Here is a 16,431-nt window from a genome sequence, read left to right on the forward strand (position 1 = left end):
CGCCCCCGCGGCCCCCGGGCCCCCGCGGCTCGACGCTCCGTGGGGCTAGGGCAGGCACGGGGCGGGGGCCACGGGCGCGCGCGGCCTGGGGAGCGCTGAGAGGGCGGGGCGGGGCTGGGCGGGGCTGGGCGGGGCAGAGCGGGGGAGCGAGGCTGGCAGCGCCGCAGGTGGGGGGAGGGGACAGTGGCGAAGGGGCACTGCCGAAGGGCGCAGGTGCCGTGTCCATGACAACAGCGTTACCCTGCGGGCGGGGACGCAATGAGCCGCCCGAAGACCAGGGACAGACACCCACCGAGTGCGGGAGAGGTCCTAGGGGAGAAGGGGATAGGGCTTGCAGAGCAGGAAAAAAGGGTGAGCGGGAGAAAGCGAGTCGCTGGAGGAGGGCAGGGCCCCAGTGCAGTGACGGTTGTGACCGACGCCGGAGAGAGGTTTTGGGGGACAAAGGGGAGACTGCGCTTTAAAAGGGACTAAAAGAGGATGGAAGTATTAAAACAAGTGAAACGTGCTCATTTCACAAGCCTGTATTGAGTGCTGTCTCTGAAAAGGGCATTGTGATTCTTTTATCAATTCAAAGACTGTTACTGAGACCCTAATTTGTACCAGGCACTCTACTTAGGCATTTTGAGATATCCAAAAATGGATAGTATAAGGTGTTTGTCCTCGTGGAGGTTATGCTTTAGTTGAGGAACTTACATGGAGATTTCATGGAGCACGTGCTCCGCCTACCACCATCAGCTGGGGCTTGATGATAGTGGAATGTAACTGTTACAAAAGTGCTAGAACCAAAAAATATGCACAGCTATATCAAACGTGAAAGGTAAGTTACAGCTGCCTTTGTTTTGCCACAGTGCCAAGTGACTTTTTAAATCAAGAGAGAAAAATAAAGACAAACAAACCAATGGCAGTTTGGTATGATAGAAGCGATACTGGCCTCCTCGCCTACAAGCATCAGTGTGTTTGTTCATGCACGGATTTATATCACATGGTGCACGCATTTTTTTACACTCCTTCACTGGCAGCGTCAGGTATGTTACACCCCCTCTCATTCCCAACCTGGTATCAGCTGCAGTTGTTTTAAGATTGTCAAACCCCTGTGATTTATTCTCTCCAGGCGATGACTTTAAACCTCTATCTCTATCTATTCCTCTTTCTCCCCCAATATATTTTTGCCTTTCTTTTATATTGTCATCACCACTTAACCATTAAAAAAAAAAAAAAATCCGTGGGAGAAAATGGACAGGAGTCACCAGATGTAGGATTAAGGAGAAAAAAAAAAAAAAAAAATCCCTCAACCTGGAACGATGCTTCAGGACCATGGACAGTGCTGTCGCATGCTCCTCCCACCCAGCTTGATCCTAGGCTCAGCCTATCGATTCTGGAGAAAGACGCTAAGAAAGTACTGAGCGTGCTTCAAGAAGTAAATTCCGAGTGCCAAATGATTTCTGATAAAACACAGGAACGGAGTAGAAAACGAGAAACGTGTACCGTGGACTGGAACAAGTAGGAAACAAGTGGGCTCAGCTAGATTTTGAGTAAAAAAATGGGTAAGATTTAATGAAGCACCACAGGACCCTAAAGTGGTAAGAGGGAAATAGTCCGCTCAGGGAGGTACTTGAATAAAAATAGGAAGTATCTTCCTGGAGTTGGAAAACACCTCTGATTTCAGATGGTCCAAGAACGTGGAAAAGGTTAAAAGTAGTCCCAGTTAAATGAGATACAATACTCTCTCAAGGATGTTTTGTTGTTACTCCGATTTCTCATTCTCTGGAAAGGCTGATGGGGAGATAAACCAAAACATACAGACCGAAGGGTTATGAAACCTCTGTTTAATGTTGAGAACATTCATTTGTAGCTTTGTACATTGTTTTAAATCAGGCTTAAATGTATAATTCTGTGTTTTAACTGGCAGCAGACAGGGGGGGAAAAAAAAAAACCTAATGTAAACCAAGTGCTATCTTGTCAAAATGAGATGGCCCTTGTCTTTGTCTTGTAGTGACTTTTTAAAATATTAGATATTATCTGGAAAAAATTTAAAAGTTATTTGTAAAATATTTATCTTTTTTAATTTTTTTGTCCGCATAATTAGTTTAAAATAGAATTAAAAACAACTGCGTAAAAGCCATCTCTTCTTTCTCAGGCCCCTGATCTTTCTCACTCTTCCTTCAAAATGCAACAAACTGTCAGTCAAATAATGATAAGAAATTACTCAGTCAATCCATTTAAGTAACCAGCAAGGAAATGACAGCTGAACTTTTTTTTTCTCTGTCTCCCAAAAATTTGCTAGCACTTTCATGTTTTGATTGAAGGGAAACCTCCAACCCCTACCTACTCTATGGAAACATCTAAATTGAGTATTTATTTCTCTCAGGTAATAGTATAAACATCCTTGTATAAATAATGGCTACTATTTAATACAGAGAAGCTATCATTTTATTTGTCCCCATTCTAAAGCAAGAGGAAAATTTTTAACTTTATTGCTTTTGTTTTGAGACCACTTGTGAGTCTGGTTGTTTTCAATTTTCTTGATTTAAGTGTTGTCCTTCATTTCAATGACTTAAACATACACAGCCCTACGAAAAACAAGTTTTCCCCTCCCCCATTCATATTAAAGACACGTCAACCTAAGTAAAAAACAAGAGTACTGTTTAAAGTGCATTATTGTATACAAATGGAAAAAATACTGTATATATTTAACATGCAGTGACATGACATGTAGGTTTTTAGAACAAACTCCAAACCAAATCTAGTAAATCCTAAGTAAAACCATCCCTAGTGCTTATACATTTAAGTATCAGGTCTCTACACACTGGGCCCCTCATTCGGTCTGTCAGCTCCTGAAATTTTTCAATCAAATCCTCCTGAGCAATTCATATTTTAAGTAGACTTTATATTTTATAGCAGTTTTAGATTCATAGCAGAGTTGAGAAGAAAGTACAGAGTATCCACATACCTCCTTCAGCTACACAGGCAAAACCTCTCCACACTATTGGTAGCTCGTCACAATGGAAGATTTGTTAAAACCTGTGAACCTTCATTGACTTATCATTATCACTTAAAGTCCATAGTTTGCACTAAAGTTCACTCTTGCTGAAATTTTTTTGGGTTTTGACGAATGTATAAACAGTGTATCCACCACTGTTTGATATATAATCATTTCAGTACCCTAAAATTCTTCTATACTCTGCCTATTCATTCTTCCCCTCAACCCCTGGTGACCTCTCATCTTTTTACTGTATCCATAGTTTTCCCTTTTCCAAAATGACATATAGCCAGAGTCATTCAGAGTGTAGTCTTTCAGATTCGCTTCTTTCATAGTAACATGCATCTAAGGTCCCTGCATGTCTTTTCATGACTCCATAACATTTCTTTCAGTGCTGAATAATGATACTCCAGTGTGTGGATGTTCTCCAGCTGAATAATATTTCTCCATTGTCTAGATGTTCTACAGTCCATTCAACTACTAAAAGACATCTTAGATGCTTCCAACTTTTGGCCATTATGAATAAAAACAACATAGGAAGTTTACTTTTTAAGATCTCCAAGATATGTCCGACCTTATCATGGATATTGCTGCATATGAGTGGTAAGGAAGTAAGTCAGTGTAAGTTTTAGTCACTCAGCCATGTCCGACTCTTTGTGATCCCATGGACTGTAGCCTGCCAGGCTCCTCTGTCCATGGAATTCTCCAGGCAAGAATACTGGAGTAGGTTGACATTTCCTTCTCCAGGGGATCTTCCCAACCAAGGGATTGAATCTGGGTCTTCGTGCATTGCAGGCAGATTCTTTACTGCCTGAGCCACCAGGGAAGCTCTTTCTGAGTAGTACCCAAAGATTTCTTAAATGTTTCAGCTTATTTTCTGTTGCCTTGCAACAGACTACTTCTATTGTCTATAAAATATCGGCCATTGAAACTTTCACTTTTGTTGTTTTTATGTACTCCATTATTTTAAAAAGCGCTAAATAACTTGTTTTGGAATTCTTGTTTTCTGCAGATTCTATCAACTATCACTTTCCATCTTCTAACATATTTATCATTCATCAGTTGCTCAGTCGCTAAGTTGTGTCTGATTCTTGGCAACCCCATGGACTGCAGCACACCAGCCTCCATTCTCCTCCACTATCTTCTGAAGTTTGCTCAAATTCATGTCATTGAGTCCGTGATGCTATCTAAAGATCTCATCCTCTGCTGCCCTTTTCTCCTTTTGCCTTCAATCTTTCCCAATATCAGGAAGTTTTCCAGTAAGTAAGGCTCTTCACATCAAGTGCCCAAAGCATTGGAGCTTCAGCTTCTGCATCAGTCCTCGCAATGAATATCCAGGGTTGATTTCCTTTAGAATTGACTGCTTTGATCTCCTTGGAGTTCAAGGGACTCTCGAGTCCTCTCCAGTACCACAATTCAAAAACATCAATTCTTTGGCGCCTACCCTTTTTTATAGTCCAGCTCTCACAGGTGTACATGACTACTGGAAAAACCACAGCTTGTCTATACAGACCTTTGTCAGCAAAGTAGTGTCTCTGTATTTTTTAATACTGTATCTAGCTTTGTCATAGCTTTCCTTCCAAGAAGCAAACATCTTTTAATTTCATGGCTGCAGTCACCATCAGCAGTGATTTTGGAGCCCAAGAAAATAAAATCTGTCACTGCTTCTGCTTTTTCCTCTTTGATTTGCCATGAAGTGATGGGACAGAATGCCATAATCTTAGATTTTTAATGTTGAGTTTCAAGCCAGTGTTTTCACTCTCCCCTTTCACGTGCATTAAGAGGTTCTTTAGTTCCTCTTCAATTTCTGCCATTAGAGTGGTAACATTTGCATATCTGAGATTGTTGATATTTCTTTCAGCAATCTTGATTCCAACTTGTGATTCTTCCAGCCAGGCATTTCACGTGATGTACTATGCATATAAGTTAAGTAAGCAGGGTGACAACATACAGCCTTGATGTACTACTCTTTTCCCAATTTGGCACTGGTCAGTTGTTCCATGTCTGATTCTAACTGTTGCTTCTTGACCCATATACAGGTTTCTGAGGAGGCAAGTAAGGTGGTCTGGTACTCCCATCTTTTGAAGAATTTTCCACAGTTCATTGTGATCCACACAGTCAAAGGTTTGAGCATAGTCAATGAGGCAGAAGAAGATGTTTTTTCTGTAATTCTCTTGATTTCTCCATGATCCAACAAATGTTGGCAATTTGATTTCTGGTTCCCCTGCCATTTATAAACCCAGCTTGTACATCTGGAAGTTCTCAGGTCACACACTGCTGGAGCCTAGCTTGGAGGATTTTGAGCATTACCCTGCTAGCATATGAAATGCACAGCTGTACAGTAGTTTGTACAGTCTTAGGCATTGCACCTCTTTGGGATATGAATGAAAACTAACCTTTTCCAGTCCTGTGGCCACTGCTGAGTTTTCCAAATTTGAAACATTTTGAGGGACAGGGAGGCCTGGTGTGCTGTGGTTCATGGGGTCACAAAGAGTCGGACACGACTGAGCGGCTGAACTGAACTGAACTGAGTGTAGCATTTTAACATCATCTTCTACAATTTGAAATAGCTCAGCTGGAAATCTGTCCCTTCTGCTAGCTTTGTTTGTAGTAATGTTTCCTAAGGTCCACGTGAATTCACACTCCAGAATGTCTGGCTTTAGGTGACATTGATCCAGCTCTACCAAACCATCATGGTTGCTGCTAAGTCACTTCAGTCGTGTCTGACTCTGTGTGACCCCATAGACGGCAGCCCACCAGGCCCCGCCATCCCTGGGATTCTCCAGGCAAGAACACAGGAGTGGGCTGCCGTTTCCTCCTCCAATGGTTATCTGGGTCAATAAGACCTTTTTTGTATATTTCTTCTATGTATCCTTGCCACCTGTTCTTAACCTATTCTGCTTCTGTTAGGTGCTTATCATTTCTGTCCTTTATTGTGCCCATGCTTGCATGAAATGTTCCCTTGATATCTCTAATTTTCTTGAAGAGGTCTCTAGTCTTTGCCATTCTATTGTTTTCCTCTATTTCTTTGCACTGTTCATTTAAGACCTTCTTGTCTATCCTTGCTATTCTCTAGAACTCTACATTCCGTTGGGTGTATCTTTCCCTTTCTCTCTTGCTTTTTGTTTGTCTTCTCTCCTCAGCTGTTTGTAAAGACTCCTCCTCAGACAATCACTTTGCCTTCTTGCATTTATTTTTCTTGGGGATGGTTTTGGTCACTGCCTCTTCTACAGTTATGCAGACCTCCATCCATAGTTCTTCAGCCACTCTGTCTACCAGACCTAATCCCTTGAATCTATTTGTCACCTCCACTGTATAATTATAAAGGATTTTTTTAGGTCACACATGAATGGCCTAGTGGTTTTCCCTGTTTAAGCCTAAGTTTTGCAATATTGAAGATGGAAATGGCAACCCTCTCCTGTATTCTTGCCTGGAAAACTCCATGGACATAGGAGCCTAGTGGGCTACAGTCCAAGGAGTCACAAAGAGTCAGACATGCCTGAGCGATGAACACTTTCACTTTGCAATAAGGAGCCCGTGCTTGAACCACAGTCAGCTCCCAGTCTTGTTTTTGCTAACTGTATAGAGATTCTCCTTCTTTGGAGGCAAAAGTGAAAGTGTTTCTCACTCAGTCGTGTCTCACTCTTGGGACCCCTTGGACTGTATATATAATATATATTTTATATGCCATTTTAATGTTTCCAAATGAATACAATGGGTATTTTACAAATCAGATGTATAAAATTTCTTCCTTTTGCATTTTAAAACTTTCCAACTGCACCGTTATATAGATAGATTATGATAGACAGAATAATGGACTTATCAAGATTTCCTTGCACCATTCCCTTGAACCTGTGAATATGTTACAAAAGGAACTTTGAAGATGTGACTGTTGTTGTTCAGTTGCTCCCTCCTATCTGACTCTTTGCAACCCCATAAATTTCAACATGATTTGAGAATGGGAGATTTTCCAGGATTATACAGTGGGTTCAATACAATCACATGAGCTGTTAAAAGCAGAGAAGCTTTCTTTGGCTAAAGTCAAGAGATATAGCGGAGTGATAAGGCAGAAGAGTCAGAGGAATTCCAAGCAGGATAGTGACTTGAATGCCTTAGCTGAATTTGATGGGGACCATAAAGCAGGGAATGAGGGTAGCCTCTAGAAGGTGAGAACAACCCCTGGCTGATAGCCAGCAAGAAAACAGACCTCAGTCCTACAGGCACATGGAAATGAATTTCACCAACCACTTGAATAAGCCTAGAAATGACTTGTTCACCGAGGCTTCCAGAAAAGAACATAGACCTGCCTACACTTTGATACTGGTTTTGTAAGACTTTAAGCAGACAAACCAGTCTAGCCTACAAGATTTTTGAACCACTGAACTGTGAGATATATTTAAGTCATTCCATTTAAGGGAATTTGTTAAGGCAGTGATAGAAAACAAATACAGAGAGATTTTATATCAGTTATGTTATCTGCAAAAAAAAAAAAAAAATTCGTTGGACAGCACTTATGAGTGCTTTTAAATTCCAGCATTACCGTATTCTAGTTGTGACATTGGGCAAGTTGCTTAATGTCAATCTAACTTAGTTTCACAGTCTGTAAATTGACCACCATTTTTATCTGTGCTCCTGACTTTGCTGTGAGAAGTAAACTGTCCATAAATAGATGTGCTCTTTAACTAATATTTTTAATATGAATGAGGAAATGAATGAGACATTAAGATTGTTACTTGCTATCAATATATTTTGACTACTTTGTGTCTGTTTCCATCATTTTTTATTTCTAAATTTTTTTTAAAAAAAAGAAAAAACAGCTGTAATATGTCTTCTCAAGCTAAATATGTCACTCCCATCTTCAGGCTCCCCAGTAGACCCAAGTTCCCTTAGAGGAAGATGGGGCAATTGCTTAATAAGTTTCAAAATTGTATCATTTTACTCTGTTATCCTGGAAGAGCATTCTTCTAAACTCTGTTCTAAGGAGGAAGAGTTCCAACCTGAATTCTTTCAATAGCAAATGACTGCAATCCAATTTAAATTAGTTTGAGTAAAAGGAACATTTTGGCTCAAATACCTGAGAAGTCTAAAGTGTATCTCAGTGAGGTTCAGCTAAATCCAAGACGTCATCAAAACTATTAATCATGGTGAAGGCTCTGATTGGCTACGCAGAGGCCTTGTGTTCATATACAAACCCATTACTATGATCAGAGAAATGAGATGCTCTTGTCCATATGCCCACTCTTGTGACTACATGCAGAAGGAATCTAAAAGACTTTGAAGTACCGCATGAGAAAGCCTACTGTACAAATGGAAAGTACAGCAACCCAGTTCATTGTGAAAGTGATTGCCACCATGATTTTTTATTGGTAAATTCTAGGTGAAATGCATTTTAAAGATTTCCTTGGAACTACCCTGGTAGTCCAGTGTTAAGAACCCACCTTTCAATGCAGAGGACATGGGTTTGATCCCTCGTCAGGGAACTAAGATCCCGCATGCCCTGGGGCTAAGCTCATGTGTGCCACAACTACTAAGCCCATGTGCCACAGCTAGAGACAAGCCCACACACCACAAGGAAACATCTGGCGTACTGCAGCAAAGACCTGATGCAGCCAAGTCAATCAATAATTTTTTTTAAAAAGGTTTCCTTCATGAGTCCTTAGACTATGATAATATGCGTGAAAATTACTTAACAGATAGCTGTCATATGCAGTATTTCCCATACTTACTTGGTCAGGGAACTGTCTGATACAAACCATCTCTTGTGACTAGAGTTCTAAAAAACCAGCTTTGGGAAGAGCTGACCTTAGATTTTGCCTCCCTCTGCTATTCTTTGATTCTCAGAGCTTATCAATGAGATTATTTTCATTCTTCCTTGATTTATAAAATGTCTGATCCTCATTGCTATTATTATTACTATTATTATTATAGAACTCAAAGAGACTTTAGTGATAACCTTTCATCTGTGGCTTCCTTATTCTGCAGATGGAGAAACTGAGACTCATGTGTTTTCTCCCACCATCATGGAACTAGTCAGTTGCTATATGACTCATCTAGACTAGGTGATGCTGAGGTAACAAATAACCCCTAAATCTCAGAGGGTCTTGTGGTAGCTGTGTGTTACGTCATTCTCTTTCTGAGATACAAGCTAATTGCATGGTCACTACACGGATTCTTAAATCATCATCATTACAAAGGGAAAGAAAGAAATTAACTGATCTGGCCCAGGAATAACTTGTGTATTAGATTCAAGGTAGTCACACAGCACACACAAACACAACAAGCTTTGAAGTGCAAAGCTACCATGAGCCTAGAAAGATAAGGATGCTGAAATGTTTGGTAGACGATCTTGATTACCATAGGGGAAAATATGTTGGGAGGGAACATTGTGACTTACCTCCCTCTACCACTTTTGATTTCCAAATGTGACTTGGTGGTATACAATGATAAAAAAAAATAGCTATCATTTGCAGAATATACTAATGCTAAGGACTTACTAGGGCTTCCCATATGGTTCAGTGGTAAAGAATCCACCTGCTAATGCAGAAGATGCAGGGTCAATCCCTGGGTCTGGAAGATCCCCTGGAAAAGAAATGGCAACCCACTCTAGTAGTCTTGCCTGGGAAATTCCATGGACAGAGGGCCCTGGCGGGCTACAGTACCTGAGGTCACAAAGAGTCAGACACAATGACCAAGCAACAACAATAACAAGGACTTAGTAAGAAATTTCCACATATTGACTTATGTGGAGATTACTAATTTTAGCCACAATTTTACAATGAAGAATGTGAAACACAAGTTGTTTTAATAAGACTTGTGCCCTGACAGTAACATGAAAGGTGCCTCATATGTTTAAGGCTCTGGGTATAATTCTTGCACCAGGTCATAGAGTTGGTAGGTGGTGGAGGTGAGTTTTTAGTCCACGCAGTCTGGCTCCAGGGTCCACGCCACTCTTCAAGCACTCTACTGCTTTCTTACTGGTGGAAGGAAAATAACTCCTTCCAAAAATTCAAAACACTAAGTTCTTACTTCAGCTCTGAGGCAGCTAAAACTTATTCATTTCTTTTTTGAATCTTCAAAACACATTATGAAGGAGCTTTAGGAATTTAAAAAACAAAACTAATACTTCATCAAGCAGAAGATTTATACTACCTGAGAAATGTCTACAGACCTTATTCTATGTACAAATGCACTCATTGATGCATATGTCCTTCTCCTCTAACATTTTGTTTGAAAATATTCAGTGACAACCAAAAATATAAGGATCAGTGAACAAGCATATCTTCAATTCTACAACTACTATTGTCCCAAGTGCCTTTGTGCATTGTATAGTATTGTAATGCTCTAAGTAAAGGTTCAAATTAATCCTTGTTAAGAACAATTCAAAAGCTTTGGCACATTGATTTATTCATCCATTCAAGAAATTCTTGACACTCTCCTATTAAGTGACAGTCAAAATTCTCAGTGTGGATTATTTAGATAAAAGACACAATTTGTGCCATCAATGATCTCATAGTTTAATGAAGCAAACTGACAAAGCGAGAAGTGCAGTATAATGTAATAAGAGTTTACAGAGCACACTACTATTGCTTACCTAGTATCCATTTGACACTGTTTCAATTCTAAAAGCTCTATACTTCTTCACCATGCAACCCAGGTGCTTTATTTAGGCTGAGGTTAACCTCACCACTGGCTCCAAGATCAGACCTGTTCTAAGGGGAATCTCATTAACCTGTCACAGGTATTAGTTCAAAAATTCAGGACTAAACTCAAAGTCCTACTTCATTCTCTTGCTCTAGAGGTTGATTTAGGAATTAACATATGATGGAATTTGTGCAAAAGGGACAAAACAGACTTTTTCAGTGGCTTCTGAGAAATACCTTTCTTTTCAAGACAGCTGATAGAAGAAATGTCTACTTTTCTTCAGACTTAGAAAGAAAATTAATTTAAATGGCAAATGGAATTAAGGTAAGGAAATGAAGCTGGTTTTTTTTAGGTATAGGAAAGAAAAGGAAAACAACTACAGATAGTCCAAACAAAAGGGATTTACTACAGGGAATTAATTACACAGGTGTTGGAAAGTCTGAGTGAAAGAAAATGAAGTAAACCAAAGATTAGCAACTTTGTTATGTTAGTCATTCAGTTGTGTCCAACCCTTTCCCACCTCATGGACTGTAGCCCACTTGGCTCCTCCCTCCATGGAATTCTGCAGCCAGAATACTGGAGTGGGTTGCTATTTCCTTCTCTAGGAGATCCTCCCAACCCAGGTATCAAATCCAGGTCTCCCACATTGCAGGCAGATTCTTCACCATCTGAGCCACCAGGGAAGCCCTTAGCAAATTTAGGAAGAATTTACTAGGGCCAGGGTAGGGACTACAAAGGAGGAGGTTGTTTAATCAAGACTAACAAAAATGATGGTTGTGCAATGCTTCTCCTTTCAAGATGCAGCTACTTTTTTCATAATGAAGGATAATCTCTTTTCCCTGCAAAAATGGAAAACACAAAATCCTATCACTTACCTATTGATTTATGAGTTTTCATTCAAAGTCACAAGTCCACTTGGATATTGTTTCCTAAAGATTAAATTGTAAATTTAGATACTATCATTACTGCATATATTAAAAAAAGAGAAAGAAATTAGTTAACACTTTAAAGTATACAGATACATGGCATGCTCCTGAACTCACATATGAATAACTTTCTTTATCTACTACCTATTCCATATTTCCCTTGCCTGCAGCAAGGATCTCAGCTAATAGGGTCCTTTACCTGATGAAGATGAGTCACATTTTCATTTCTGAGGATGTGAGTTTTCGACAGAGCTGTCTCTTCAGATTGTACTGACTTCCATTAACTTTTCTACTGAACATTAAAGTACTAAGATCTACCCCAAGAAACCTCTTTTGTTTCAGATATAATATACCTGTCTCCTCTATAGAGGAACAACCCACCTTCTTCTTGGCAATGAATATATAAATTACAGTATCCCAATATTTGTTGTTTCAGTGGAATAAGAAGCCCAAAATAATCAGGTGGCAGACTTAACTTTCATTTCATTGAAAAAATTATGTCTCCTGACTAAGACAATTTTCATTATGCAAATAAGACCTTTCAACCAACAGAATTAAAAAAAATTAGTGAAGTCCACTTCTTTTCTTAATAAGTGGATTAAGGGTAAAACAATTTCATATGTAGTATCTTTTAGAAGTTGATACTATGTAATGTAAGAAAATAACCCAAATATTAAAATTATTGTCTCTTAGCTGGCACTTCATCTAATAATCCAGGAAGACATTCTATGTTTCTGTTAAGGGAGCTACTTCTAAGCCAAGAGGTATATGGTAAGATCAGTGAATTGTATGATGCCATAGCTACCCTCCTTTTGTTTTATAGTGAGTTCCTAAATCAGAAGCAGTATTGTGTGGAATATATTGATGATGAACAAGTCACTCCAAAAGTCTTCTGATATTGGTGCTGAAAGGCATTGGAAGCAGGAAAGCAAATCCAACATCCAGAATAGGTTTCAGTTCCACTGAGGACAAAGTCATTTACCATTTCTAGCTGGAAGAAGTCCAAAGCAATCAAATTGATACCTTGTAGTTGGCTGGTCTCCCCAGGAAATGGTGCCATATCAAGGTCTAAATTTGACCCTGTGGCTCTTGCACACTCAGCAAGGATACAGTCAAATATCTTTGTAAAGAAGGACCATACGGTTGAGCCCTTGAAGAACCTCTGTGCTGCCTTGCAAACAAGCCCATTGATTAAGCATAGAAGAGACTAGAAAATTGGTGTCTGAGTGACATCCACAGACCAGGCCATCATGCACACTTTTCTCTAGGAGTTAAGCACAGTTACTCAGCTTCTGCCATTCAGGGATCCCATGTTTCCATTGAAGTCCAAGAATCTGTTTCAAAGCTGGACTTTTGCAAAACCATCCCCAGAGAGAAAAAAACAGCTACCATATAACTCATTTTCTTTAATTTTATTTTGGATAAGTCAAAATGCATAAAAAGAGGAAAAGTATAATAAATCCACTACTATCTATCACTCAACTTTAGTAATTTAAGTTCGTAGTCATCAATCTTGTTCCACCTTACTGATAACCACCCTCTGAATCAGAGAGTTTTTGTGGAGTCTTTACTTCTCTCACTGATACATTTCTCAACATCTTGAATGGAGTACTCTCTAAACTCATACAGAAATATACAAGGAGATGGCCAACTTGCAAATAATAGATACACTCTGTTATTTCTACTTCCTTAAACCTTGTAATATTTCTTCATTATGTCAGGGACATTGTAGACTCTGAATATCATTGACTATAGGTCACATTAGAGTCTGATGTATTCAGAGCTGAACTACTTAAGATAGCATATTGGATAGGGCATCTCTGTAAAGCACTATTTGTTTCAAAATACTGAGAATCACTTCCCACACATATACCCCAACTTTAAGTTAATATGAGTAAATAATAATACTATTACAATTCCTTTTTCTATATGTCATATCTCCCTAGATAAGATTTGTTTTTGCCTCCTGCCTGCCTGCTAAGTCACTTCAGTCATGTCTGACTCATTGTGATCCTATGGACTGTAGCCCGCCAGGTTCCTTTGTCCATGGGATTCTCCAAGCAAAAATACTGAAGAGGGTTGCCACACGTTTCTCCAGGGGATCTTCCTAACTCAAGAATCGAACTCGAACTTGCATCTCTTACATCACCTGCATTGGCAGGCATGTTCTTTACCACTACTACCACCTGGAAAGACCTGCTTTTGTTTCCTATGTATGCCAGAAGCTGACTCAAGTTATAGGTTTGAAGGCAATGAGGCTTGGTGGAGATCAGTATCAATAGGCATCCATTTGCAAAGCAACTTCCTTACTAGAGTTTATTACAGGGTCTAAAAGACTAATAGCTTTTGATATGGGAGATTATTTCTACTATCAATGGACGCTCAATGAAAGTTCAAGTAGATTTGCAGATTCAAGGTCCTCAGATTCATCCATATCTAACCAGATGTTCCTAGGTCAAGTCCCAGATTTCCTTTCTTTCCCAATAAATGCTCTAAATTTCATATAAGATTCTTTGTGAGGCAATGAATTCAACTTATATTATAGTTCTAGAATTTTCACTTTTAAATATGGGATAAGATTCAGGATCTCGTTTACAACTACAAAAAATGAGACATTATTTTAAGAGCACAATAAAACCTCTGTGAGTCTATGACTTGCCTTGAACTAAGAGATTAAAGACCTGGGCTTGTCAATTTCTCTCTATAAGCAATCAAGTGCAGTCTCAAAAAGCCTTGCCCCACAGCCTTTTTCATCACTACCACTATAGTGGTCAAATGCATTAACCACTTGGTTTTCCAGAGCTTTGCCTTCAGTAGGCCCGTCATCTAAAGCAACAACAGATAAGAATTTGGTTAATGAGATGCCTCTGCATGTTATTGGTGGTGGTTGTTGTTGTTTAGTCACTAAGTCATGTCGAACTCTTTTGTGACACTATGGACTGCAGCCCACCAGGTTTGTCTATCTATGGGATTTCCCAGGCAATAATACTGTAGTGGTTGCTGTTTGCTTCTCTACGGGATCTTCTTGACTCAGGGATAGAACCTGCATCTCCTGCTTGACAGGTGAACTTTACCACAACTTGGCAGGTGGACTTCTTGCCTGAGTCACCTGGGAAGCCCATGTTATGGACTGTGTGTTTGTGTTAAGTCATTTTAGTCATGCTCTTTGTCCAGCTCTTTGCAATTGTATGGACTATAGCTCATCTGGCTCCTCTGTTCATGGGATTCTTCAGGCAAGAATGCTGGAATAAGTTGCCATGCCCTCCTCTAGGGCATCTTCCTGGCCCAGGGATCGACCCTGCATCTTTTACATCTCCTGCCCAATTTTCCACTGGTGATAAGGTCAACAGTATTTTCCAGATAGTTAAGGTACCCAACCTAAGAATCTCACTTTGAAAGTCTCTTTCGTGGAACCTGAAAAGAAAAAAAAAAAAAAAAAAACAGAAAGCACTCTAATCATTTCAAACAACAGACTTTAATTCAGGGATCTAATTCAAGCATATCATTGCATGTTTATTAGAAATTCTGAAGATATTTTTAAAAAGGATAGTACACTAGAGGTTAGTAGCAGCTAAAAGCAGCTACTTCATCTAGTTCATGGAGAACAAAAAGAATAAGATGGTGTAATCAGATTCCCAAAAAACACTCAGTGCTTCGCTGGTAGGGTGATATCTAGATAGCACAAGGATGGAAGAGGTGCCGTGGAAGCTGAGACCACATTCCTGGATGGAAGAATGTGGTTTCTCAAATACACTTCAAGAAGAAAAGTGAGAGAAAATCACAATAGATTCTCTATTCCTCCAACTATCCGATGTCCCAATAGTGCCTTCCATTAGAAGAATTTAACTAGAAGTTAGCTAGGAAGGAAGGCTAAGGAATGTACTTTGTAGACCTCATCCCCAGCATTTCAGAGAAAATAAGTGGGTTGAAGTTCCACAGGTCAATAGACATTGCAGCCATTATGATGTAGAATGGTGTTGCAGTTATTTTTGTGCACAAGTTATCTTCTTTTAGGTAAGAAAGATCGGTTTTTACTTCTAGGTGAATATAAAAATCAAAACCAAGATTATTAAGCATCTGCTATATAGGAAAAGCTGTTTATATTCCGTAGAAACTGTGGCAAATTATAGAATAATGTTGATGCTCTAGAAATGGAGACAGATGAAAAGCACATAACAAATAAATACATAGTATAATTTCAGTCTCAATAAAAGCCATGAAGAAAAGTAAAATGTGGTCAATAGATAGAGAACAGGAATTGGTGTAGGTTTTGAACAGGAGCATTAGGGAAGTTCTGTCTGAGAAGGTGACAGATGAGCACAGATCTGAAAAAGTATGTAAGTATGATGGTTAACTTTATGTGCCAGTATGAAGGGTGCTGTAGGATGAGATTAACATTTAAACTGATGAACTCTGAGTAAAAAAGATTGCCTTTAATAATGTGTGGGGGCCTTATCCAATCAAATGAAGGGCTGAAAAGAATAAAAAGACCAGCTTCTCAGAGAAAGAAGAAATTCTACAGCAGACTGTCGACTGCCGGCCTAAAGTACAGATTTTGCACTTGCCAGCATTCATAATTGTATGAGGCAATGCTTTATAATATTTATATCTTCTATTGGTTCTATATCTTTGGAGAACCCTCACTAGTACAATGAATGAAGCTTTTAAGGCTCTATGTAGAATCATCATGGGCATAAGAAGTAGTAAGTGTCAATAAACATTTTTTAAAAAAAAGAAGCAGCAAATGTTAAAGCCCTAATGTAGGAACAAGTGTATCACACTGAAAGAACACTGAAATGGAATAGTAGGGTAGAGGGGAGTGAGTTAGAAAAGAGCAAAGGAGATAGGCTTGGAGAGGCTGAGAGCATCTGCGGCTATGGAGAG

The sequence above is a fragment of the Bos javanicus genome, chromosome 11 (assembly GCF_032452875.1).
Source record: "Bos javanicus breed banteng chromosome 11, ARS-OSU_banteng_1.0, whole genome shotgun sequence".
NCBI lineage: Eukaryota > Metazoa > Chordata > Mammalia > Artiodactyla > Bovidae > Bos > Bos javanicus.